At 52.7% G+C, this 23,458-nt stretch overlaps 1 long non-coding RNA gene across 1 annotated transcript; it reads right to left on the reverse strand.

The window, feature by feature from the left end:
- Positions 1-114: 114 nt before the first annotated feature.
- On the reverse strand, positions 115-21,734 carry LOC127490790 (uncharacterized). The gene is made up of 4 exons (XR_011389284.1): positions 21,346-21,734; positions 13,987-14,051; positions 4,555-13,234; positions 115-347 (listed from the first exon to the last, which is right to left on the reverse strand). It is a non-coding gene; the product is annotated as an uncharacterized lncRNA (long non-coding RNA).
- Positions 21,735-23,458: the final 1,724 nt, after the last annotated feature.

Raw genomic sequence — 23,458 nt, forward strand, 5'->3', positions numbered from 1 at the left:
CATAGTCACAGCATGACAAGAGGGACTTGGGACTGAGGCCTGGCCAACACATCTGTATTTGCAGGGTGCTTACTCTGCACTAGCTACTGTTCGAGGTGCTTTGTAAGTGCTAGCTTTGTTTGGTTGTCTTAAGATTTATTTATTTAAAAGAATTAGAAGAGGCAAAGAGGGAATCTTCCATCTGCTGGTTCACTCCCCAAGTGGCCACAACAGCTGGTTTGGCACCAGGCCAAAGCCAGGCGCCTGGAACTCTGCCTGGGTCTCCCACGTGGTTGGCAGAAGCCCAAGCATTCTCCACTGGGCTTGACGCGGGGGTGGATGGGAGCAGCAGCACAGCCATCTGGGGTCTGCGGAGAGAAGGCTTCTTTCACCATGAAGCCGTCTTCAACCCGAGGGAAAGAGAAACTGGGTCCCAGTGACAAAACGTTCAGCTTGGTGAGCTCAAGAGTGACCTTTCAGCTCAGATCGGTCTGGGTTGGGTTATCTTTCCTTTGCAACCAAAAGATTTCTACCTGTACAGCTCAGCCTGTGCACACCTTTTACTATTAGCAAGTCAATCGATGAGGAAAATGAGCATGCTTTCATGAATATAATAATGTTTAAAATTTCTTTTTTGGTGGCATAGTAATATTCCAGAAGAATCATGATTCAGCCGGTGCCGCAGCTCACTAGGCTAATCCTCCACCTTGCGGCGCCGGCACCCCGGGTTCTAGTCCCGGTCAGGGCGCCGGATTCTGTCCCAGTTGCCCCTCTTCCAGGCCAGCCCTCTGCTGTGGCCCGGGAGTGCAGTGGAGGATGGCCCAAGTGCTTGGGCCCGGCACCCCATGGGAGACCAGGACAAGTACCTGGCTCCTGCCATCAGATCAGCATGGTGCGCCGGCCGCAGTGCGCCGGCCGTGGCGGCCATTGGATGGTGAACCAATGGCAAAGGAAGACCTTTCTCTCTGTCTCTCTCTCTCACTGTCCACTCTGCCTGTCAAAAAAAAAAAAAAAAAAAGAAGAAGAAGAAGAAGAAGAAAAAAGAAAAATCATGATTCATCCAGATAAGCACCAGCATACTTTCATTTCATGAGCACAAGCATGCATAGACATGATTTATTCTTTTTTTAACCGAAAATCAATGCAAGGTGGTTGTTTGGTGCAGTGGTGGAGGCGCCTCTTGGGACACCCACATCCCATGTCAGACTGCCTCTTCCAGTCTCAGCTCTTCATTCCAGCCTTCTGCTAATGTGCCACCATGGGAGGCAGCAGGTCGTGGCTCAAGTAGTTCAGTTCTTGCTCCACATGTGGACTTGTTTTTATAATACTTTTTTCAAAAAAGATTATTTGAAAAGCAGAGTTACAGAGAGAGAGAGGGACACATACACACGCGCGCGCACACACACACACACACACACACACACACATCTTCCCTCTGCTGGCTCACTCCCCAAATGGCCACAACCACCACAACTGGGCTAGGCTGAAGCCAGGAGCTTCATCTGGGTCTCCAACACAGGTGCAGGGGTCCAAATACTTGGGCCATCTTGCGCTGCTTTCCCGGGCACATTAGCAGGGAAATGGATTGGAAGTGGAGCAGCTGGGACATGAACTGGCACTCATATGGGATGCCGGCACTGCAGGCTGTGGCTTACCTCACTGCGCCACAACACCAGCCCCCACACAACACGGACTGTGTTCCTGGCTCCTCATTTCATCCTGACCTGGCCTCTGCCGTTGTGGACGTTTTGGGAGTGAAACAACAGATGGGAGATCTCTCTTTCTCTTTTTGTTTCTCTGCCCTTCAAATAACTTAAATAAATAAATTTAGCAAAAAGGCCAATGCAGAATTCTAAATGTCCAAATCAGTGACAAACTTACAGAAGCACACACAGAGGGAGTAGACACTTTCCGTTTGCCTTCATTCTGGGGTAAGCTACAGTGCCTGACTTAGGGTCCCCAGTCTGCTGAAATTCTGGCGAGAATCTCTTGGGAATCTGTTTCTGCAGGCTTTTCTGCACCTAACCCTGTTTGCCTTTTTTTTTTTTTTTTTTTTTGCCAGGCAGAGTGGACAGTGAGAGAGAGACAGAGAGAAAGGTCTTCCTTTGCCGTTGGTTCACCCTCCAATGGCCGCCTCGGCCGGCGCGCTGTGGCCGGAGCACCGCGCTGATCCAATGGCAAGAGCCAGGTACTTATCCTGGTCTCCCATGGGGTGCAGGGCCCAAGCACCTGGGCTATCCTCCACTGCACTCCCTGGCCACAGCAGAGAGCTGGACTGGAAGAGGGGCAACCGGGACAGAATCCGGCGCCCCGACCGGGACTAGAACCTGGTGTGCCGGCGCCGCAAAGCAGAGGATTAGCCTAGTGAGCCGCAGCACCTAACCCTGTTTGTCTTTTTGTTGCTTTACTCTCTTCCTTTGGATGCTGTGATGGTTCACTTCTTTGCTTTTTCTCCTCTTTTTCCTTGCATCTTCTCCCAATTGTTTCACCTAAGTGTTGGCATACCACAAAAGGTTTTATTCTCTCTCTCTTTTAAAGACTTACTTATTTATGTGAAAGGCAGAGTTACAAAGAGGCAGAGGCAGAGAAGAGGGAGAGACAGAGAGAGGTCTTCCATCCACTGGCTCACTCCCCAAATGGCCACAATGGCCCGAGCTGCGCTGATCCAAAGCCAGGAGCCAGGAGCTTCTTCTGGGTCTCCCACATGGGTGCAGGGGCCCAAGGACTTGGGCCATTTTCTGTTGCTTTCCCAGGCCATAGCAGAGAGCTGGATCGGAAGTGGAGCAGCCAGGACTTGAACCGGCGCCCATATGGGATGCTGGCACTGCAGGTGACAGCTTTACCTGTTATGCCACAGTGCTGGCCCCAGTTTTATTCTCAATAGAAATATCAGCGTTAGTATGCATAGTACTGAGGATGCAGGCTTAGCTGCTGCTATCACAAAATGATCCCGCATTTGCCAAGATAACCGACAGTGGCTCCAACGAGACAGCTGCGCATTTCTCCTCTCCATGCTAGTCTGGAGCCAGGCAGGCAGTCAGGGGAGCTGGGCACCCAGGCTCACGGCTCACGCAGGAGCCCAGCTTCTTTCTGTGTTGCTCTCCCCCTGTTCCTGGGGGGTAGCCTCGTATTCCTGCTCCCTGCTGGCTCCCCAGCACATCAGCGTCGCGAGAAAGGAAGCAGCAGTCTTTTCGAAGGACGTGACCTGGAAGTTGCACGCACACACGTCCTTTCTGCTCACATCCCATTGGCCACAAGTTGGTCATCTGACCACACCAAGGTGCGGCGGAAGCTGGGAAACATCCTATCAGCTGGGTGTCTGCTATGGTTTGGATAAGACTTTGGGTATCCACATGGTAAAGACTTGTTCTCCAGAACCTTACGTTAATGATTAATGGATTACTGTTAATGGTTAATGGAGTAAGGGGTAAAAAACATAATCCACTTTTGGTGCCTGATTAGATTCCATTAAGCTGTTAGGGTGGAGCCCAAGAAGGAATCATGGTGGCTCTATACAGAGAGCCCACACAGACACAGATGATGAGTGTACGCCTCCTGGCTCACAAGGAAGCCTTTCCCTGCCCTCCCTCCACCATCGCGCCCTCTAACCTCACCCCATGGCTGAGCCACTGGGGCCCACCCTGTCTTGGACTGTGAATCTCCAAAACCGTGAGCCAAAATAAACCACTTTCCCTTTAAGTAGTCCTTGTCAGGTATTTAGCTATGGCAAGGAAAAGCTAACACAGTGTCCATGTGTCTGTTTCAAGCCAGGAAGTCCCATTACTAAACAGACGATGGAGAATGGAGCGTGGTGATGAGAAGTCCTTACCCAGCCTTCCCTCTGCCGCCACCTCCTGGCCCCCTCTCCTGGTGTTAGCTCTGCCTGCGCTCAGTGATTCCAAGTCTCCAGCCTAACGACACCTGGACTCCTGCCCCCAGAATCAACAGGCACAACTCCCAACTTCCCTCTGCTTTCTCTGTTCTCTGCAGGAGACTGTCCACGCTCCTAGTCATCCAGACTCGAATTTTGCCTCAGCTTCCACGTACATGCCCTGGCCCCTGTTCCCCACCATCTAATGAAGGTCCTTCTGTCCACTTGAGCCACTGGAAAAGCCTCTTCCCCGATCTCTTTGCATCCAGCTCCCTGCTTCTAGCACATTCTTACGCACAGCCATCCACTAAACACTTAGAAGTTGTCACTCCAATCACTTTATTTCCCTCTTCAAAAACCTTCCTTGACACGGTTTGCTCTGGCTTAAAGTCCGAGCACCCTTACAGGCAACTATAATGGACCCTTCCCGCATTTTCTCCCGTGCTCGTTCACCGTGAATTCTGGGTTTCCTCATACTACCACCCTCCATGTGCCCTGAGCTCTCCTATTGCTGGCTCAGGCTGGTCTGCTGTCCCTCCCCTTTGCTCCCCGTCTGTCTGGTGAGACCTATGCACCCGGCCAGGTCCAGTTTCTATGTCCCCTCCTCCCTGACTGCCAGCCACAAGTCCTGGCATGCCCCATGGCTCCGTGCTTACCCACCCCTGACACCCACGTGTCTCTGCCTTCCCTAGCCCTTTGCTTACCAATGCCCTTGCGGCCCTTGACCCAGTCCGCCTCGATGTGCCCAGACACCTGAGCCTTGTCCCCTGGTGCACCTCCGCTCTACGCCCTGGGCTCTGGCGCTGCCTGTTCCTTTGTCTCCATGCTGCAGCAAATCTAGCGCCACGATGCCTTTCTTATTAAAGCACAAAACGTCCAGAGGGGCTGGCAGGGACCCGAGGAGGGGGCTGGGTGCAGGCGGTTACTGAAGTTCACGGCCCCTGTGATATTTGCTCTTTAGCTGGGCCCCTGCGCTTGGCGGTGCTCCCTGGGTCAGCATAACCTGAGAGTCAGCTGCTGCAAACGCCCTCCCGCCAGCCCCTGCCAGCACCGCCTGCCTTCCGGAGCTGTTCAGACTGCGGGGTAAATGTTGTCTGGAACTTGATCCAGGGTTTAAAAATAACCCAAAGGTCTGACCCAGTAAAGAGCCGCCTTGGGATCTTCCAGGTGGGGTAAGCTCTTCCTGGCAGCACCTGTGCATTCTTTAAAACCACCTGGAAGGCTGACCCCCAGGCCACCCCACTGTCACCTGAGCTGCCTGGGGCTTTTCCTCTCTCAGCAGAGAGCCTAGATTTGAGGGAGGCCTCTGGCTTCCTCCCTCCCTGTGGGACTGATGGGCGCCATGAATCCCACCCTTCCTGGGGCTTCCCAGGTGGTGGGGGAAACTGAGGTCACAGCCAGTCCCTGTGAGCTCGCATGGCCGAGCACCCCTCTCGCCCTGCTCCCTAGCCCTAGCCAGCCTGCCCCAGGGCCCTCAGCCAGCAGCCAGAAAGAGAGAGCTGACAGCCACACACCCTTCTGCCACCATTGTCTCTGCTCCCCCAGCCTCCTTTCCCAGCCCAGGGCCAGAGCCTCATCTTCAGAAAAGGAGAAATACGTAGGCGGGCGCAGCCCTCTGCCGTGTGGGACCTGCGTGCAGGCAGCAATGACTCAGGTCAGAGGCGCCCAGTGCTTCAGGCCAGGGCCGGCGAACTCCAGAAGGGAACAGGAGAAGCCTGTCCAGGAGCCAGCGTGCAAACGCAGGACTCCTTTGCATGCCTTGGGTCCAGAAGCAGCCCCTCTGGGGAATCCTGGAGAACTGTTTGTTTTCTTGAACACTGTCCCGCCCTCCCACTCAGCTCACCCAGCCCTACATGCACGTACACACACACACTCAACTCCATCGTCAAAAATCAGAAAGACGGCGAGAATGAGGGTGAGGTCAGAACTCATCCAGTGAAAGAACCTAAGACCAGTTCTTCTCCCACTCACTCAACACAGAATTATTCAGCAGCGATTGGGTGTCAGGTGCTGCTGCCACAAATGTCGTGGGAACAAATCCTCTTAAGTCCAGAGGAACAAGAGATGTGACTTTATTTTTCTAAAATGTAAGGCTACGAAAATCCCATTTTGAGTCCTCATTTAGCTAGGCAAGTCTGTAATGATTGACTCTGCTGATTCACTCCCCAAATGGCCGCAACAGTCAGGGCTGGGCCAGTTTGAAACCAGGAACCTAGAACTCCATCCAGGTCTCCCACGTGGTTGGCAGGAGCCCAAGCACTTGGGCTGTCTTTCAGTGCTTTCCCAGGCACGTTAGCAAGGAACTGGTTTGGAAGAAGTGGAGCAGCTGGAACCCCAACTGATACTTGCATGGGATGCCAGCGTCACAGACAGTGACCTGACCCTCTGTGCCACGATGCCAGCCTCAGATGCCTGGTTTTAAGTTCTGGGGCTTTGTACCCTTTGCTGAGCTCACGTGGAAAAGGAAGCCTCCAGTCTTCAAGTTTCTAGGCTCCCGAGAGCCACGGGGCATCAAGGGTACAGTGTAGAGGAGGCTTGCGTTTTCTTTCCAGATGCACCAGGAGGGAGCAGATCAGAAGTGGAGCAGCCAGGTCTCAAACCAGCGCTAAGATATGGGGCGTCACACCCAGCAGCTAAATTCACAACACCAGCCCTGGACAATACATTTTAAAATATTAATTTTATGTGTCGCTCCCCCTCTTCGTGGAGGAACGACACAGGACCCTGGGTTGTTCTTTTTGTCTGCTCGGCCCTCCCCGGGTTTGCTGCTGGTTCTTCCCGGGTTGGCTACCGTCCCTTCCACCTCCGTGGAAGGGCGGTTCCCCCTGCCACTTTCCCCACTTCCGCGGGGGAGTGGCACACTGCCGGCCGGCTCTCTCGGGGGCTGCACAGGTGTTCCCCTTAGATGTTCCTGGTGCATGTTGTCTCTCTCCTCCTTTATAGTCCTCTTCACCAATCCCAACTCTGCTACCCACACGCCGAGTACGCTGCTCTCCTCCAATCAGGAGCAGGTCCTACAGTTTATTGGTTGAACTGGAGGCAGCTGTGTAGAAGCTGTTTCCTCCTCTCCCAGCGCCATATTGTGGGAGAGCAGATGCATAGAATAAGTCTTAATTCCAGTAACTTAGTCTAGTCCGAGTTGCTCCCCACATTTATGTTATATGACTCTCTCTTTTTTTTTTTTTTTTTGACAGGCAGAGTGGACAGTGAGAAAGAGAGACAGAGAGAAAGGTCTTCCTTTGCCATTGGTTCACCCTCTAATGGCCGCCGTGGCCAGTGCGCTGTGGCCGGCGCACTGCGCTGATCCGATGGCAGGAGCCAGGTGCTTCTCCTGGTCTCCCATGGGGTGCAGGGCCCAAGCACTTGGGCCATCCTCCACTGCACTCCCTGGCCATAGCAGAGAGCTGGCCTGGAAGAGGGGCAACCGGGACAGAATCCGGTGTCCTGACCAGGACTAGAACCCAGTGTGCCGGCGCCGCAAGGTGGAGGATTAGCCTATTGAGCCACGGTGCCGGCCGTTATGTGACTCTCATTTCAGTTTTTTTTTTTTTTAAGTATGAACAAGGTTGTTCATTGAGACCTGATTTGAAATGGCAAAATATTGGATACACTCTAATTGCTATCAATGTTTACATAAACTAGAATCCATCCACACTGCGGTATATATTTAACCATCAGGAAGAGTGAGGTAGAGATACATTTGTTGGGAAAGATCTGCAAGAACTACTGTCATGTGAGCAAAGCAAGTCCTTGAAATACATCCCAGCGTGATCTCTTTGCTGTAAAACAGCATGCTATGTTTGCTAGTTTATACGTGTGTAGAGAGGGGCCTGGAAACCCACCTATTTGAGGAGTGCTTACTTGGAGAGTGATTACTTGGGGGAGACGTGATGTCAGAGGAGCCTCATATTCACTGCCTCAGACACTGAAATAGAATTCAACTTTTATAATGAGAATCTTCCCAGGAAATACAAATTAAAGTAAAAATGAGACATCAGGGGACCACTGCTGTGGCATAGCAGGTAAAGTCACCATCTGCAGTGCCAGCATCCCATATGGGCGCCGGTTCAAGAGCCAGCTGCTCCACTTCCGATCCAGCTCTCTGCTATGGCCTGGGAAAGCAGTAGAGGATGGCCCAAGTCCTTGGGCCTCAGCACCCACCTGGGAGACCCAGAAGAAGCTCCTGGCTCCTGGCTTCGGATTGGCCCAGCTCCAACCATTGAAGCCACTTGGGGAGTGAACCAGTGGATGGAAGACCTCTGTGTGTGTGTGTGTGTGTTTGCGTGTGTGTGTCTGCCTCTCTGTCAATTCACCTTTCAAATAAAAAAATCTGTTAAAAAAAAAAATGAGACATCACTTCACCAGCAGCAGACCGGTAAAACTGGAAAGAACATTAAGACCCTTCGCTTGCGAAGATGTGGGGAAAAGGTGCTCCCGCTCAGGGCTGGTGGAAATGGGAAGAGCCACGGCCTCTTTGGAATGTTGTCTGGTGGCATCTAATAAAACACAAATGACCCAGTCATCTGACTCATTCTCACAAGAGCTTCGTTGAGATAGAATTCACACACCATAAAACATACCCATCTCAGGTGCACCATGTAATGGTTTTAATGGAGTTGGAGTTGTGCAACCATCACCACACCACCTGAGAACTTTTTCTCCACTCCAGAAAGAACCCCTGCACCCATTAGCAACCACTTGACCTTTCTCTAAAACTGCGCTCCCTCCCCCCACAGCCGCAGGCCGTCATCAGCCACTTTCTGTCCCTGTTCTGTAAATGGGATCAGACCCCGTAGGGTCCTTAGTGATTGGCTTGCTGCACTTAGCGTCATGGTGTCTAGGTGCCTCCATGTCCCAGGAATCTCATTCTTGGGAATCCATCCCTTCTGTAGCAATAAAAGCACCAGTGCCTCAGGGCGTAAGTACAAAGATGTTTATTGCAGAGTTTCTTATAACAGTAAAAGAAAAAAGAGAAAGAAAAAAGGAAAGAAAAAGAGAAAATGCCCCCAAATGCCCCTAACAGGAATAGAAATGTACTCACCGTAGAGAGTGATGCAGCAATTCAGGAAAGATCAGCCCTATGCCAGGTGCACTGGGGAGAACTCCTTTCATAAGAAAAAGCAAGATACAGACAAATGTGCGTAACATTCCGAGTCTACTTTTTAAAAAAGACTTATTTATTTATTTGGAAGAGTTACAGAGAGAGAGATCTTCCATCTGCAGGTTCACCTCCCAGATGGCCACAATGGCCAGGGCTGGGCCAGGCCAGAGCCAGCAGCTTCATCTGGGTCTCCCATGTACTTGAGCCATCATCCACTGCTTCCCAGGCACAGTAGTGTGAGGCTGGATCAGAAGGAAAATGGCCAGGACTCAGAACCTGGACTCCGATATGGGTGGAATATGGGCGTTCCAAGTGGCAGTTTAACCTACTGTGCCACAACGTCCACCCTAAATACATATTTTTTTAATTAAAAAGACAAGAAAATACAAGGATATTTCAAACACTTTGTGGAAATGAAATTAAACGTCATCAAGGCTTGGTCTTCCTCCGTCTCTGTCCCTTGGCTCTGCTTTCTCTGTGTCGATTTCATTCAAACAGGTAAAATGACCACTCAGGTAAAATGGCCACCAGCCATTCCAGGTTCATGCTCCCATCTCTCAGGTGCCCTTGGGGAAAGACAGCCTCTCTTCACAAGTGTTCAAATCCACATGCCGGCACTGATTCTGACCGGGCCATCTTAGAGGCAAGCAGACATCCTGTGCCAGCTCTGTGACTAGGGGTGGATTACGCAGCCTGCCAAACTTTAGACTTCGTGGTGGCACCTGCTTTGGAAAGGAGGGTGTGTTGGGAGTGAGCCCATGGATTCAGCCACTCAAACCACATGTACTCAGTGTAGGGAACAAACACCTGTTAGGCTCCCAGTCTGTCAAATGAATGCCATTGTGTACAAGCATGAGATCCATGTATGACTCACTGCAAATTCGTCATTACTCCTGGGCGATGGGAAGTCTTAGAGAGTAGGGAGGACCTTCAAACCCAGCTCCCTGCTGATGTGCCTGGGCGAGCAGCAGAAGATGGCTCTAGTGCTTAGGTGACTGCCACCCATGTGGGAGACGTGGCTGGAGTTCTGGCTCCTGACTTTGGTCTCACCCAGCACCAGCCCTTATAGCAGTCTGGGGAGTGAACCAGTGGATGGAAGATTTCTGTCTCTCCCTCTCTCTCTCTGCAACTCTGCCTTTCAAATAAATCTTTAACAACAACAACAACAACATGTGGGGGAGTTAGGCGCATGCTCTAGATAAAGGAGTCCCATGAGGAGGAGGCTGAGGATGTCAGAGGAAGCCACAGTGGAAAGTCACATCCCATTACGACCTGTAGCGCTTAGTCTGTAAGAAATGAAACTAAGCATTAATCAGACTGTCTGGTTTCATGATTGATGTGCTCCCTACCTATCAGAAACATCAGAATGAAGCCCACATACCCCTTCTACTTAATCCCTGCAAAGGGTCATACAAATTATATAGCTCATCTCTGAAGAATGGAATGAGGCGTCTTTAGGAAAAGTTTCATGATGATACTTTAGATTTACACTTAAGTAAGCACATTAACCTACTGTTAAATACTATAAACAGAAGAATAAAAGAAAAGAGAAGAAAAAGAAGAGCTATAAAGTAGGGAGTAGCATCATGTTACTAGGCAACAACTTTAATGCTGTTGGGGTGGGTGCTGTGGCATAGCAGGTAAAGCCACCGCCTTCAGTGTTAGCATCCCATATGTACACCTGTTCAAGTCCTGGCTGCTCCACTTCCAATCCAGCTCTCTGCTATGGCCTGGAAAGGCAGTGGAAGATGGCCCAAGTCCTTGGGCCCCTGAACCCACCTGGGAGACCCAGAAGAAGCTCCTGGCTCCTGGCTTCAGACTGATGCAGCTCCAGCCATGTGGCCTTTAGGGAGTGAACCAGCAGATGGAAGGCCCCTCGCTCTCTCTCTCTCTCTCTCTCTGCCTCTTCTTCTTTCTCTGTAACTCTGCCTTCCAAATAAATAAATAAATCTTAAAACAAACCAACAGTAACAACAACAAAAACTAGCACTGTTGCTGGTTTCAGAGGGAAAGGCTTCAGCCCTGGCTGAAATGGTGTGGTCCTATATGCAGAAAAGGTCTTTTCTGTGGAGTTCTGTATCATACGAGCATCTCATACCAAGATCCTGAACTGTGGCTTTTGTGTGCAACCCATTTTCCAGGAGTTGATAAATATCCCTGTATTTAAAAAATAACAGACACAACAGATCCTCACACCCGGGAGCTTCAGACTGTTGCCTTGTGGAGGAAATGAAATGGATCTGTTTACTGCAGGTGCAGCCAGAGAGGGAGAAGGCGGCGCTCTGTCCTTGCCGGCACCTCCCAGGATAGCCACGGCCTGCCTCGGCTCCGGCCCCTCGGCCCACGTCTCCATCGTGGTTCACGTGGAGGGGAAGCTCCTTCTCACCGCCAAGGGCTTTGTTCATGAATCAAAGCCCGGTAATGGGAGGCGGCTCCCGAGGCACGTGCTGCGGCAGCTCGGACCACTGACAGACGTCTCCAGACGGCAAGCTCTTGCCAGTTGGGCAGCCAGTGGAGTAGCCCGGTCTCCAATGCTTTTCTGGGAAATCAGACTCATCTGTCCTGGGGTGTGGTAGGACTGGCTCATCCCCAGTGCTGTGTCTGACATTCAACACTCAACAGCTGCACGTTTCTGTCCCTCCTCTCTCCTTTCCTTGTCACCTCCCTCTCTCTCGTCCCAGCTTGCTGTTCTGGGGGCGCCCCCGTGGTTTTCAAATCCCCTTTCTCAGGCAGGCTTGAGGCACCCCGCGCACGCCATCCCCACGGCAAGGCTTCCGCTCGGTGTTAAAGGTGTCCTTGGCTGCTCCACAGCCTCCCCAGAGCCACTCCTTCCAGAACCTGGCCCTATGGCACGTCCAATGAACCTGCTGGTGTCCTTCCATGTTCCCGAGATCTCCTGCTTGGAAAAATCACGTGACAGCAGCCAGCGCCGAGGCGCAGCAGGGTAAGCAGCCACGTGTGATGCCTACACCCCATACTGAAGTTGATCTGCTTCTGATCCAGCTTCCTGCTGACGCATCCTGAGAGGCAGCAGGTGATGGCTCAGGTGCCTGGGCCCCTCCCATGTGGGAGGTCTAAATGGAGTTCTTAGCTCCCGGCTTCAGCCTGGGCAGCCCTGACTGTGGTGGTGTGGGCGTTTGGGGAATGAACCAGTGGATGGCAGGCCAGTGTGTGTGTGTGTGTGTGTGTGTGTGTGTGTGTGTGTGTGTGTCAGGTTTCTTTAAGACCGAAGTGATTTGTGATGTGGGGATTAAAATCAATAGCACCACTGAGCTGCAACTTCCCCCCAGCCAGTACCCACCCCTGCCTTTTGTGTTCCCAAATCCTTCCTTAGTGAGTGAAGAACTTAATCCTCCAACCTCAGTCCAAACTCCAGGCTTCTGCTTCCCTTCTTTCTGCCCCTGCCCCATGGCTGGGAAACACCCGGGAACCCTAAGTGGCGGCAGAGACAGAGGGAAAGACTTGCCCTGGGGCAGGGCACTGAAGGGAGCGACCTAGTGCAGGGAAAGCCCCCAAAGCTTGAGGAACCAAAATGGGGTCCTGGGACCCCAGGGAAGAATACCGGTCCCCTAGAGGAAGGAGAGCCACCAGCCTCAGAACACTTCGCCCGCAAGTGGTCCGTACCGGGTGCCTGCCTTGGAGGGCTGCTTACAGACCCACACTGGGCCCTGGGCTTCTCTGTGGGTGATCCTGTGAGGCTGCCTGCCTAGCCCATGCAGTTAGCCTGACTGCTGGCGGGCGGCGGGGGAGCCCCAGGAACATTTCCCCCACCCCCGCCTTCTGCCAATCAGGTAAACTGCTCCCGGGTGTGGCCCAGGCCCACCAGGAAAGCTACTAGCCTACGTGACCTTCAAGCTGATTGGAAAAGCAGAGTGGCGCCAATATCGGCTCCATCCTATAGAATTGGTGTTGCCCTGAATTAGCTACACCACGCCCCTTCTGCCTGCCCTTTGCCCCCTCCGCCTGCCCTTTGAAAGGTGTGCTTGCTCGTTAATAAAGCAGACATGTTCACCGAAACTTGTCTCCAGTGCTTCTTGTTGAAGAGCGCCATCGCCCCACTCATGCCGACAGCAAGGGCCTCGTAGGTGGAGCCCGCACTTCTCAAACCCAAGCCGCAGGCGGTGTGGCTGCTTTGCAAGGGGTGGGTGTGAGCACAACCCAGGTGGCCTCCCACTCCGCTGTCTTTGAGGGCTGCACTGAGGCTCTTCCCTCTGCCTGTGTCCTGTCTGCGTCTGCAGCGGGAGCCACAGCTTACGCGTGCTCCTGAGAGAGACTTGCAGAGCCTGTAAAATAGCAGGCGGTCACTAAGCTGAACACCCTTCCCAAGAGAGCTCCCCAGGGCAGCCCCACACTGGGAATTAGCGCCCAGCCCCAGGGAGGCCCCCTGCGAGCTGCTCTCCATCCAGGCTCCCACCTTGCCCCGGGGGCACCAGCCCAGCTCCTCCCTGACTCCACAGTGCACCCTCCCACTGCAGCACCACATGGCCAGGGCCCAGGGCAATTGGCCAGGGCGCTGCCTCGTGTGACTGGGAGCCCTGGCCTGGTGTAAGGGGCTTTGGGCCGGTTCCCCTGGATCACAGCGTACGCAGCAGTAAATCGGAGGATTGGCTCTTAACCTCTGCGTCGGGATCACACTAAGATAAAGTGCTGCTCCCGATTTCAGGGATTAACAGACTCCAAAAGGTGATCCACGGGTCCCTAGGGCCTTCTGGGCCCCAGGCTGCGGCCCCGCCCTCCGTGGTCTTTGGGATTCCTTCTGCACTGATTACAGCTCAAGACCACACCCTGGGTAATAGCTTGGTTAGTTAATACGTTCCTGTAAATTAAGATTGGATGCCTCTTATAAAGGTTATTCCCAATACTTAGGAGACATGCTTTATGCTTTAGGGTCCAGGAACTAAGTAAATCAGCCCAACCCAGGCGGCCCACCTGGAGCTGGACCATGCCCAGGGCACCGTGAGAAGCTCTGACTGCAGGGTCTGGTCCTAAACTTGTGGCACTCAGGGGTTGGGATACTAACAGGGGAGTGAATTACCTGCAGGCCCAGCCAGCCTCTTTCTGATCTAGACCAAGGTTCTCCTCCTGAAAACAGCCAGGCCTCTGGGGAAGTGAAAGCTGCATCTGTTAGTAAAATCGCGCAGTCTTATCTATAGAGCAATCTCTACCCCGACACCATCCTGGGCCCTGGCCCCCGCCGCCATTGCTGGAAGCCCAGTGACCACATGGCCCAACCACCCGTGTCAGCTCCACCCCCTTCCTAATGGGATGCACTGCTCCTACTTCCCCGCCCACTCCCTGGCAAAGTTTTAAGAGGACCTGTTCCTGAATACAGGGCTCTCTTTCTCTCCGTCTCCTGATTCTCTCTCTCTCTCTCTCTCTCTCCTTTCTCCCTCTCTCTCGATCGCTCTCTCTCTCTTGCTCTCTCTTATGCTCTCCTCCTCCCTCTTTTCCTTCTTTGCCCCTTCCCTCCGGTCTGTCGGGTTTCCCCCATTAAACCCTTTCCCTTACTCCAGTGTTTAGTGCGTTTTACAGCATCGATGGTTTGTTCAAGTTCACAAAACTTCGGAAAATCAAAGTTCACCCCGAGGCTAGCAAGGAGCCAAGAAATTGTGCCCACGTGAATTAAATCACTTTTGGGGGCAGGCGTTCGGCAGTGGTCAGGCCGCCTTGGGACGCCCACATCCCACAGCAGAGCGCCTGGGTTGGTGTCCTGGCTCTGTGCTCCTTTCCAGCGTCCTGCTCACGTGCCTTCTGAGAGGCAGCAGGCTACGGCCCAAGCCTGGGTCCCTGTCACCCCTGTAGAAGACCTGGACTGAGTCTCAGGCTCCTGGCTCCAGCCTGGCCCAGTCCTGCCTGCTAACATGCATTTGGGGAGTAAACCAGTGGATGGGAGATCTTTGTCTGTCTTTCTCTGGCTCTGTGTCTCTCTGCCTTTCAAAAAAATAAAATAAATCAATAACAATAAAAGCAATTTCAGGTAAGTGTCGACCACATCCACCACGGCTGCCACAGGAGATTGAAAAGCTTAGATCTCGGCCAGTGCCGTGGCTCACTAGGCTAATCCTCCACCTTGCGGCGCCGGCACACCAGGTTCTAGTCCTGGTTGGGGCGCCGGATTCTGTCCCCGTTGCCCCTCTTCCAGGCCAGCTCTCTGCTGTGGCCCGGGAGTGCAGTGGAGGATGGCCCAGGTGCTTGGGCCCTGCACCCCATGGGAGACCAGGAGAAGCACCTGGCTCCTGGCTCCTGCCATCGGATCAGCGCGGTGCGCCGGCCGTGGCGTGCCGGCTGCCGTGGCCATTGGAGGGTGAACCAACAGCAAAGGAAGACCTTTCTCTCTGTCTCTCTCTCTCTCACTGTCCACTCTGCCTGTCAAAAAAAAAAAAAAAAAAAAAAAAAAAACAACAACAACAACAAAAAAAACACACTTAGATCTGCTGCAACCCCGAGGTGAGTGGAAGAGCAGGGAGGGCTGTTGCAGCTCTGTGCCCTCGGAAGCAGGAGGCAGCTGAGCCACAGTGACTGACGGTTCCAGGATGCCTACAAAACATCGCACCCGCCTGGCTCCCAGTGCCAAGATGCTCTGCTCTCCTGCCAGTGGAAACCTTAGGTCTCTGATGTGTACTGATTTTCCCAGCAAAGAAAAAAACATACATGGGTAGAAAAAACAATATGCATCTTCCCGCATCAGTGCAAGCTCCTATTTTCTGTGACTGGAGGCTTCTGCAGACACATCGCCTCCAGGAAGCGCCTGAAATGAGCACACTCCTCCATCACTGTGCCTGCCTCTCCAGGGCCTGCACAGAGAGATCCTGTGCCGGGCTCTGCCAAGAACCTGGCACACGGCAAACCTCGGAGAAAGGCACTTTCCAAGATGCCCAACTTCTTACTCTATGGTTCTCTTCTATATTTGGTGTAGTTTTCCATTTTAACCATTTAAAAATATATTTATTTATTTGTATTTGAAAGGCAGAGTAACAGAGAGAGGGAGAGGGAGTGGAAGAGAGTCTTCTATCTGCTGGTTCACTCCTCAAATGGCCAAAGTGGCTACAGTTGGGCCAGGCAGAAGCCAGGAGCCTAGAACTCCATCTGGGTTTCCCACATGGATGACAGGGACCCAAGGACTTGGACCATCCTCTGCTGCTTTCCCAGGCACATCAACATGGAGCTGGATCGGAAGTGGAGCAGCCAGGACTGGAACCTGAGCTCCATTACAGGATGCTGGCATTGCGGGGGGCAGCTTAACCCACTAGGCCATTATACCAACCCTCATTTTAACCATTTTGAGCGCACGTGTCCATTCTCACTTCTGTGCAGTCATAACCAGGAGTCATTTCCTGAAATCTTCAGCTTCCAAACTGAGACTGGGCCCATTTAACGCCTGCCCATTTTCCCCTTCCCTCGCCTCATTCTCCTTTCAGTCGCTATGCACTCAACTACTCTTAGCGGAATCACGAAGTTTTCATTCTGTTGTGACTGATTTATTTCACTTCACAGAATGTTTTCATGGCCCATCCAGTGCTAGCCTGGGTCAGAATTTCCTTCTTTTTTGAGGCCTGAATAATATCCCATTGTATGTGCCCACCACACTTTACCTAATCATCATGGATGGACCCTTGGGATGTGTCTACCTGTTGGCTATTGTGAATAACACTGCTATGAACTTGACACCGGTGTACATGTAATATTTTGACTTACTGCTTTAATTCTTCTGGGTGTATATCCAGAAATGTGTTAGGTTTACTTGTTAAATTCCATAATGCTATGGACACAGTGTATGGGATACACTCATCCTTGGACATGAAACTTCCACTGTTGAAGAGGAGATGAAGCCAGCGTATCAATGTCAGCCTCACACAGGTAGGTGGAAAGAAGAAAGCATGGTGAGGAAGCCGAGGGCGACAGGATTCCACTACCAGACCTTGAGCAGCTATGGGCTGGAACTAAGCTCATTTACCATGGGTGCACAAGCGAATGAACCCACATCCTGTTGATGGGATTTAAAAAGATGATCTCAAGGATACATCATGGAAACAGGCCCCTGGAGAATGCATGGGCAGAGGCAGGGAGTGTTGAAAAGCAGAAGAGGCTGGCGCCACGGCTCACTAGGCTAATCCTCCACCTGCGGCGCCGGTACCCAGGGTTCTAGTCCCGGTTGGGGCGCTGGATTCTGTCCCAGTTGCTCCTCTTCCAGTCCAGCTCTCTGCTGTGGCTCAGGAAGGCAGTGGAGGATGGCCCAAGTGCTTGGGCCCTGCACCCGCATGGGAGACCAGGAGGAAGCACCTGGCTCCTGCCTTCGGATCGGCGAAGCGTGCTGGCTGTGGTGGCCATTTGAGGGGTGAACCAATGGAAGGAAGACCTTTCTCTGTCTCTCTCTCTCACTGTCTAACTCTGCCTGTCGAAAGAAAGACAGAAAGAAAGGCAGAAGAAGATAAGGAACAGAGTCCTGTCGGGGGGGTAGTACCTTAGGGGACATGTGGAGGCGGCAGAAGAGGGGCCCGGTGCGGTGAGCTGTGGTTTAGACTCTCCCTCTGAGGAAGGCCTTGAAGAAGAGGAGCTGGAGCAGGAATACAGTCAGACACAGGGGTGAGACCTTGGCTTGTTCCTTGGGACCTGTCTCCTCCTCTTCTGTAGCAAACAAGCATTAGCTGGACATACGGTGACAGGCCAAACCGTGTGGTCTCAGAACTCACATGCTGCAGCTCTAACCCGCAGTGCCTCCAATCATAACTGTACCTACCCATGTGTGTGGAGACAGGATCTTCAAAGAGGGGATTAAGTTGGGAGCCCCGTGTTGTGGCCCAGTGGGTTAAGTCACTGCTTATGACACCGGCATCCCCCGTGAGAGTGACGGTTTGAGTCTTAGCTGCCCTGCTTCCAATCCAGCTCCTTACTAATGCTCCCGGGAAGGCAGTGGAGGATGGCCCAAGTGCTTGAAGCCCTGCCACTCAAGGCTGCGGTGGGCAGGGGGGATGTACCACACTGAGTAAGTAGAATATTGATGTTTATTAAATGATTATAAAGTTAGCTGCTTTACAAAAATATACTTTCTCATGGAAATCTCAATCCTGCATTGTGCCTATATTTGGGGGATTATTTTCAATTTTTGAATATTTTATCGATCACCTATTGTTTGCTCTTAACACTGCCATATATTTTCCTGTACAAATGAAGAGACCAGCAGTTACAGTGGGAAGCATTTTGTTAAGTAAAATAAAGGTCGACCTGAATGAAAGAGCTGGCGTTGCCACCTCCTAGCTGTGAGGCTTCTCCCAGTTACCTAACCTCTTTCTGGTTCCATTCCTCACACACACTGAGTATTAATGAGAGAGTTTAACCTTGTAGAGATTGAGAGAATGCAAACAGAAACAGCATGTAACAAGCTAGTTCAGAGCCTGGAACATACCATCTATGCAGCAAGTGTTAGTTTGAAAAAAATCCTCCAAAGCTTATGCTTGCCAACAAAACCAAAGAAGTTACCATGTTTTTGAGTATAAGAAAAGACTATCTTCCTCAAAGTGGTCACCTTTTGGGGGCTGGCGCCGTGGCATAGTGGGTAAAGCCACCAGCGGCAGTGCTGGCATCCCATATGGGCACCCGCTGGAGCTCCAGCTGCTCTACTTCTGATCCAGCTCCCTACTATGGCCTGAGAAAGCAGTAGAAGATGGCCCAAGTCCTTGGGCCCCTGCACCCATATGGGAGACCTGGAAGAAGCTCCTGGCTCCTGGCTTCAGATCAGTGCAGGTCCAGTCACTGCGGCCATCTGGGGAGCGAACCAGCGGATGAAAGTCCTCTCTGTCTCTTTGTCGCTCTCTCTCTGCCTTTCAAATACATAAATAAATCTTAAAAAAAAAAAAAGAGTGGTCACCTTTTATTGTAGAAAGCAAGCCAGTGGACTCCCTAACCTTTTTTTTTTTTTTTTTTTTTTTTTGACAGGCAGAGTGGACAGTGAGAGAGAGAGACAGAGAGAAAGGTCTTCCTTTGCCATTGGTTCACCCTCCAATGGCCGCCGCAGCTGGCGCGCTGTGCTGATCCGATGGCAGGAACCAGGTGCTTCTCCTGGTCTCCCATGGGGTGCAGGGCCCAAGTATTCGGGCCATCCTCCACTGCACTCCCGGGCCCCAGCAGAGAGCTGGTCTGGAAGAGGGGCAACTGGGACAGAATCCGGCGCCCCGACCGGGACTAGAACCGGGTGTGCCGGCGCCGCAGGTGGAGGATTAGCCTAGTGAGCCTCGGCGCTGGCCATGGACTCCCTAACCTTGAGAGATGCTGACAAGGATGGTGATGACACCAGGCATTTGTCAGGTGTGGATGTGTGTCAAGAACTATATGTTGCACTTGCTACAGAGACAGTCTTATTTACTCGTCATTAACGGTTCCACAAGCTAGTGCTCAGACCACCATTTCACCATTCAGGGAAACCTGGAAGCTTGCCTGAAGCCACATGGCACACGGTGGAGCCGAAGGAGCCCAGGCAGTCCCATGGCAGAGCCTGGCACGGATCCCCTCTGATGCGTTTCCCAGTCCTTTCCAAAACACTGTACTGTCAGAACTGTTTTTCGAAGAACCCAACAAATCATCTGAATCTAGAATTCGGAAAGCTTCACTTTTTGTTTTTCCAGTTCTTTTCTTTGTTTTTCTAAAATGTGTTTGAAAGCCTGTGGAGGTGGAAGAGAGAGAGTCTCCCATTCTCTGATTCACTTCCCAGCACCTACAGCAGCTGGGACGCACTAGGGCAAGGCCAGGAGTCGCAGCCTAAGCCAGGTCTCCCACACGGACAGCAGGGACACAAACTCCTTGAGCCATCATCTGCTGCCTCCCAAGGTGTGTAGTAGCAGGAAGCTAAAACCAGAAGCAGATCCAGAACTCGAACCCAGACACTCCGATATAAGATGTAGGTATTCCAAGTTTTAATTGAGAGCCAAATGCCAATCCCAATTCTGTTTTTAGAAACAGCTCCCTTACTGAACACTAACAGGACAACTTTAAAATAATTGGAATTGAGATCCCTGGAAACCCTCGTCCCAGGCACAGCAAAAATCTGAATCAAATGTATTCTGGATGTAAAACTCAAGAACTAATCTGTTTTCCTCCAGACTAAAAACTTTTTAAACCCGTTTGTTTTTCCTTTTAAATAACTGCGCTCATTTTGATAGAGAATTTTAAAATCTTGCTGGGGGAAATACAGTCCTGATTTCTCTGTGTATTTGCCAGGTTTCCTCATCTGAGTCCTGCATTTAAACAGTTTTGAAGACAGTGTTAATCACAGTAGCTTCCTGAGTCTGAGATACTGGGAATCTGAGATGACGGGAATTATCAAGTTACCTGGATTCACAGTTTGCCAGAAAAGCCAGATGGGAAAATAATCCAGGGGGGAAAAAAATCCCCAAGGCACCAGCTGCCCACAATTACAGGGCATGGGGCATCCAGTGCGAGTGAGGCAGCCCCGCCCTCCAGGCAAAACACCTGAGCCCCCTGGGCTCTGGAGACCAGCAGGGCCAAGGGCAGGCGGCAGAGGAGAGACCTGTTACCAAGCGTGGGAGGGCGTTTGTCCAGCTCTCCGGGGCACCCTCCTTCCTGCTCCACAGCGGACTCCGAGTGGTCAGCAGGGAACAGCAGCCACCTTCTCAGAGGCTGCATCTCAGCCGGTCCTGACCCAAAGGGTTTGGGGCCAGAGCACCGCTTCTCCAAGCCTAGTGACGGGCAGGTTCGTCCTCTCTGAATCTCCAGGGCTGGGGCTCAAGCCTTTGCAAGGTGTTCCGTGCTCTGCAGGGATATCCATACAAACTCAGGGCTGGGAACCCCCAGGAGGGGCTGGTGCGGTGGCACCGAGGCTTCAACTGCCACCTGTGATCCCAGCATCCTATGTGAGTCCTGGCAGCTCCGCTTCTGATCCAACAAGCTGCTGATGCACCTGGGAGGGCTGTGGGCCCCTGGCACCCACGTGGGAGACCCAGATGGAGTTCCAGGCTCCTGGCCCAGCCCCAGCAGTTGCAGCCATTTGGGGAGTGAACCAGCAGATGGAAGATCTCTCTCTCTCTCTCTCTCTCTCTCTCTCTCCCCTTCTTTGATTTATTTATTTATTTGAAAGGCAGAGGCAGAGAGAGAGAGAGAGAGAATTTTCCACTCCCCAAATTGCCATAACACTCAGGCCTGGGTCAGGCCTGAGCCAGGAGCTTCTTCTGGATCTCCCAGAAGGGGGTGGCAGGGGCCCAAGCACTTCGGCCATCTTCCACTGCTTTCCCAGGCACATTAGCAGGGAGCTGGATCAGAAGTGGAGCAGCGGGGACTCGAACCAGGGGCCACATGGGATGCGGACACTGCAGGCAGAGGCTTTAACCCACTGCGCCACAGCGCCAGCTCCCCCAAAATTGATTAATTTTATTTAAAGAACTACCTGGAAGGGAGGCGTGGAGTGCTGGGTCTTGAGGTCTTCGCGGAGCTGGACCCCGCTCCATGCTGGGCAAGGAATCGGGGACGCATAAATGCTGGAGGTCACGTCCTCCTTGGGGTGGGGGTGACTCACCGAGGGCCTCGGGCGCGGCCTCTCCTTTCGCCCCTCCTCCGCCTCAGAGCCGCCCCAGCGCTGGCCTGAGCCCCAGCGAGGCCACCCGGCCGCAGACGCTTCTCGCTCCAAGCAGACCGCCGGAGCAGCGGCGCTTGGCTCTCCGCCTTGGAAACTGTCGGCACAGGACGCAACGTCCGCCTCGCCCGCGGCGCGCGCCACCCCTCGGCCGGGGCCGCCGCAGGAACTCCTGGTGGCTTCGCCCCGGGGAACCCATCGCGGGGTGGCCGCGCAGCCTTCCCGGGGACACGGCTGCCCCCGGCGCCTGCCTCTACACCCGCAGCCCCTTCCCGCCGCGCTCGGGCCCCGGAGCCGGCAGCGCCAGCCTTCGCGCCCCTGGCACTCGCTTGGGGCAGTCACCCGTCAAGAGCTTTGCATGGAGAGCCGGGGTCTTCCCTCCCCAAATCAGGCAGAGCTTGGGCTCAGGGTCGCACGCCCGAGCGGCAGACCCAGCGCCAGACCGCGGCCAGCCCTGCAGAAGGCGGCCGGCCACACCGTTGTCGACCACGACCGTGGGTAACACTCACTGGGCAGCCGGTTTGCAACGCCTCTCCTCGGATCCGCCCCAGGACGGGCCTGGGGCCTAGGAATCTGCATTTCCACAATGGGCGTGAACACAGCATTTTAACTCCTGGAGACATCCTCGGTATATCTGCTCTGTATAAAATAATATTTTATCAGTGGGGATTTGGAAGCCCTTAGGAAGGAAAATGGAGTCTGAATTCCTCAGGCTCCTGGCCTGAGCTGGGGACTGACCGCCCGCCCAACTAGGGGAGATGAATGGGCCATAAACCCTGACCACTGCCTGGCCAGTGGATGCTTTTTTAAAAAAAGATTATTTGAAAGGTAGAGTTATGGAGAGACAGAGATCTTCCATCCATTTATTTGAGAGAGAGACTCCATCTACTAACTTCTCAAATGCCTGCAGCAGCTGGGGCTGTGGGGGTGGACTGGAGCTGAAGCCAGGGACTGGGACCCCCAATCCAGGTTTCCCAGGTGAGTGGCAGGGATATGACTGCTTGAGCCATCTCACCTCTGCCTCCCAGGGTCCACATTAGCAGGAAGCTGAAGTCAGGAGCTAATGTGAGGTTTTGAACTATGATGTCTGATGTTGGACATAGGCATATTAACCAGCATCTTAAAGGCTAGAATAAATGCATACCCCTGAATTGATCTTTTAACTTTTTTTCCACAAACTTAATTTAAAAGGCAGAGTTACAGAAAGAGAGAGAGAGGTAAAAAAAAAGAGAGAGAGACAGAGAGATCTTCCATTTGCTAGTTCACTCGCCCAAATGGCTGCGATGACCAGAGCTGGACCAGGTGCTTCCTCGGGGTCTCCCGTGTGGGTACAGGCTCCCAAGCACTTGGGCCATCCTCCACTGCTTTCCCAGGTGCATTAGCAGGTAGCTGGATGGGAAATGGAGCAGCCGGGACACAAACCGCTGCCTATATGGGACACAGATGCTGCAGGCGATGGCTTAACCCTTCCACTACCTTTTCAGAGTACCCCCATGTATTATTTCTCTTCTTTTTTTCATTCTTCCAACAAACACAAACACCTACCATGTTTCAGGCACTGTGCAAGTTCATTACAAATAAGTATGTAGTCAGCTAAACATGGTAAGAATTCTGTTAAGAGGACGATCGCAGAGGTGTTGGGGGCTTCTCAAGTCTCAGTAAACAGCACCCTTCTCAGCCTGGGTACTAACTGAGCTATCCGAGAAAGAAGTAAGCGCTTATCCGTGTGCAGCTGACACTGGAGAATCTGGCATGTACCTGCAGCCAACCGAGCCCGGTAACTGAGCCTGCAGCCCAGGCAGACTTGCCCGCCCAACTAGAGGAGCAACTTGGACCTGCTGCTGGACACTTAGAGCCAAGAGAAAGCCAAGAGTGCTCTGCCTTCCCAAATCAGCAGCACGAATCCTGCCAGGGGAATAAGGTGGCC

The sequence above is a fragment of the Oryctolagus cuniculus genome, chromosome 6 (assembly GCF_964237555.1).
Source record: "Oryctolagus cuniculus chromosome 6, mOryCun1.1, whole genome shotgun sequence".
Classification (NCBI taxonomy): domain Eukaryota; kingdom Metazoa; phylum Chordata; class Mammalia; order Lagomorpha; family Leporidae; genus Oryctolagus; species Oryctolagus cuniculus.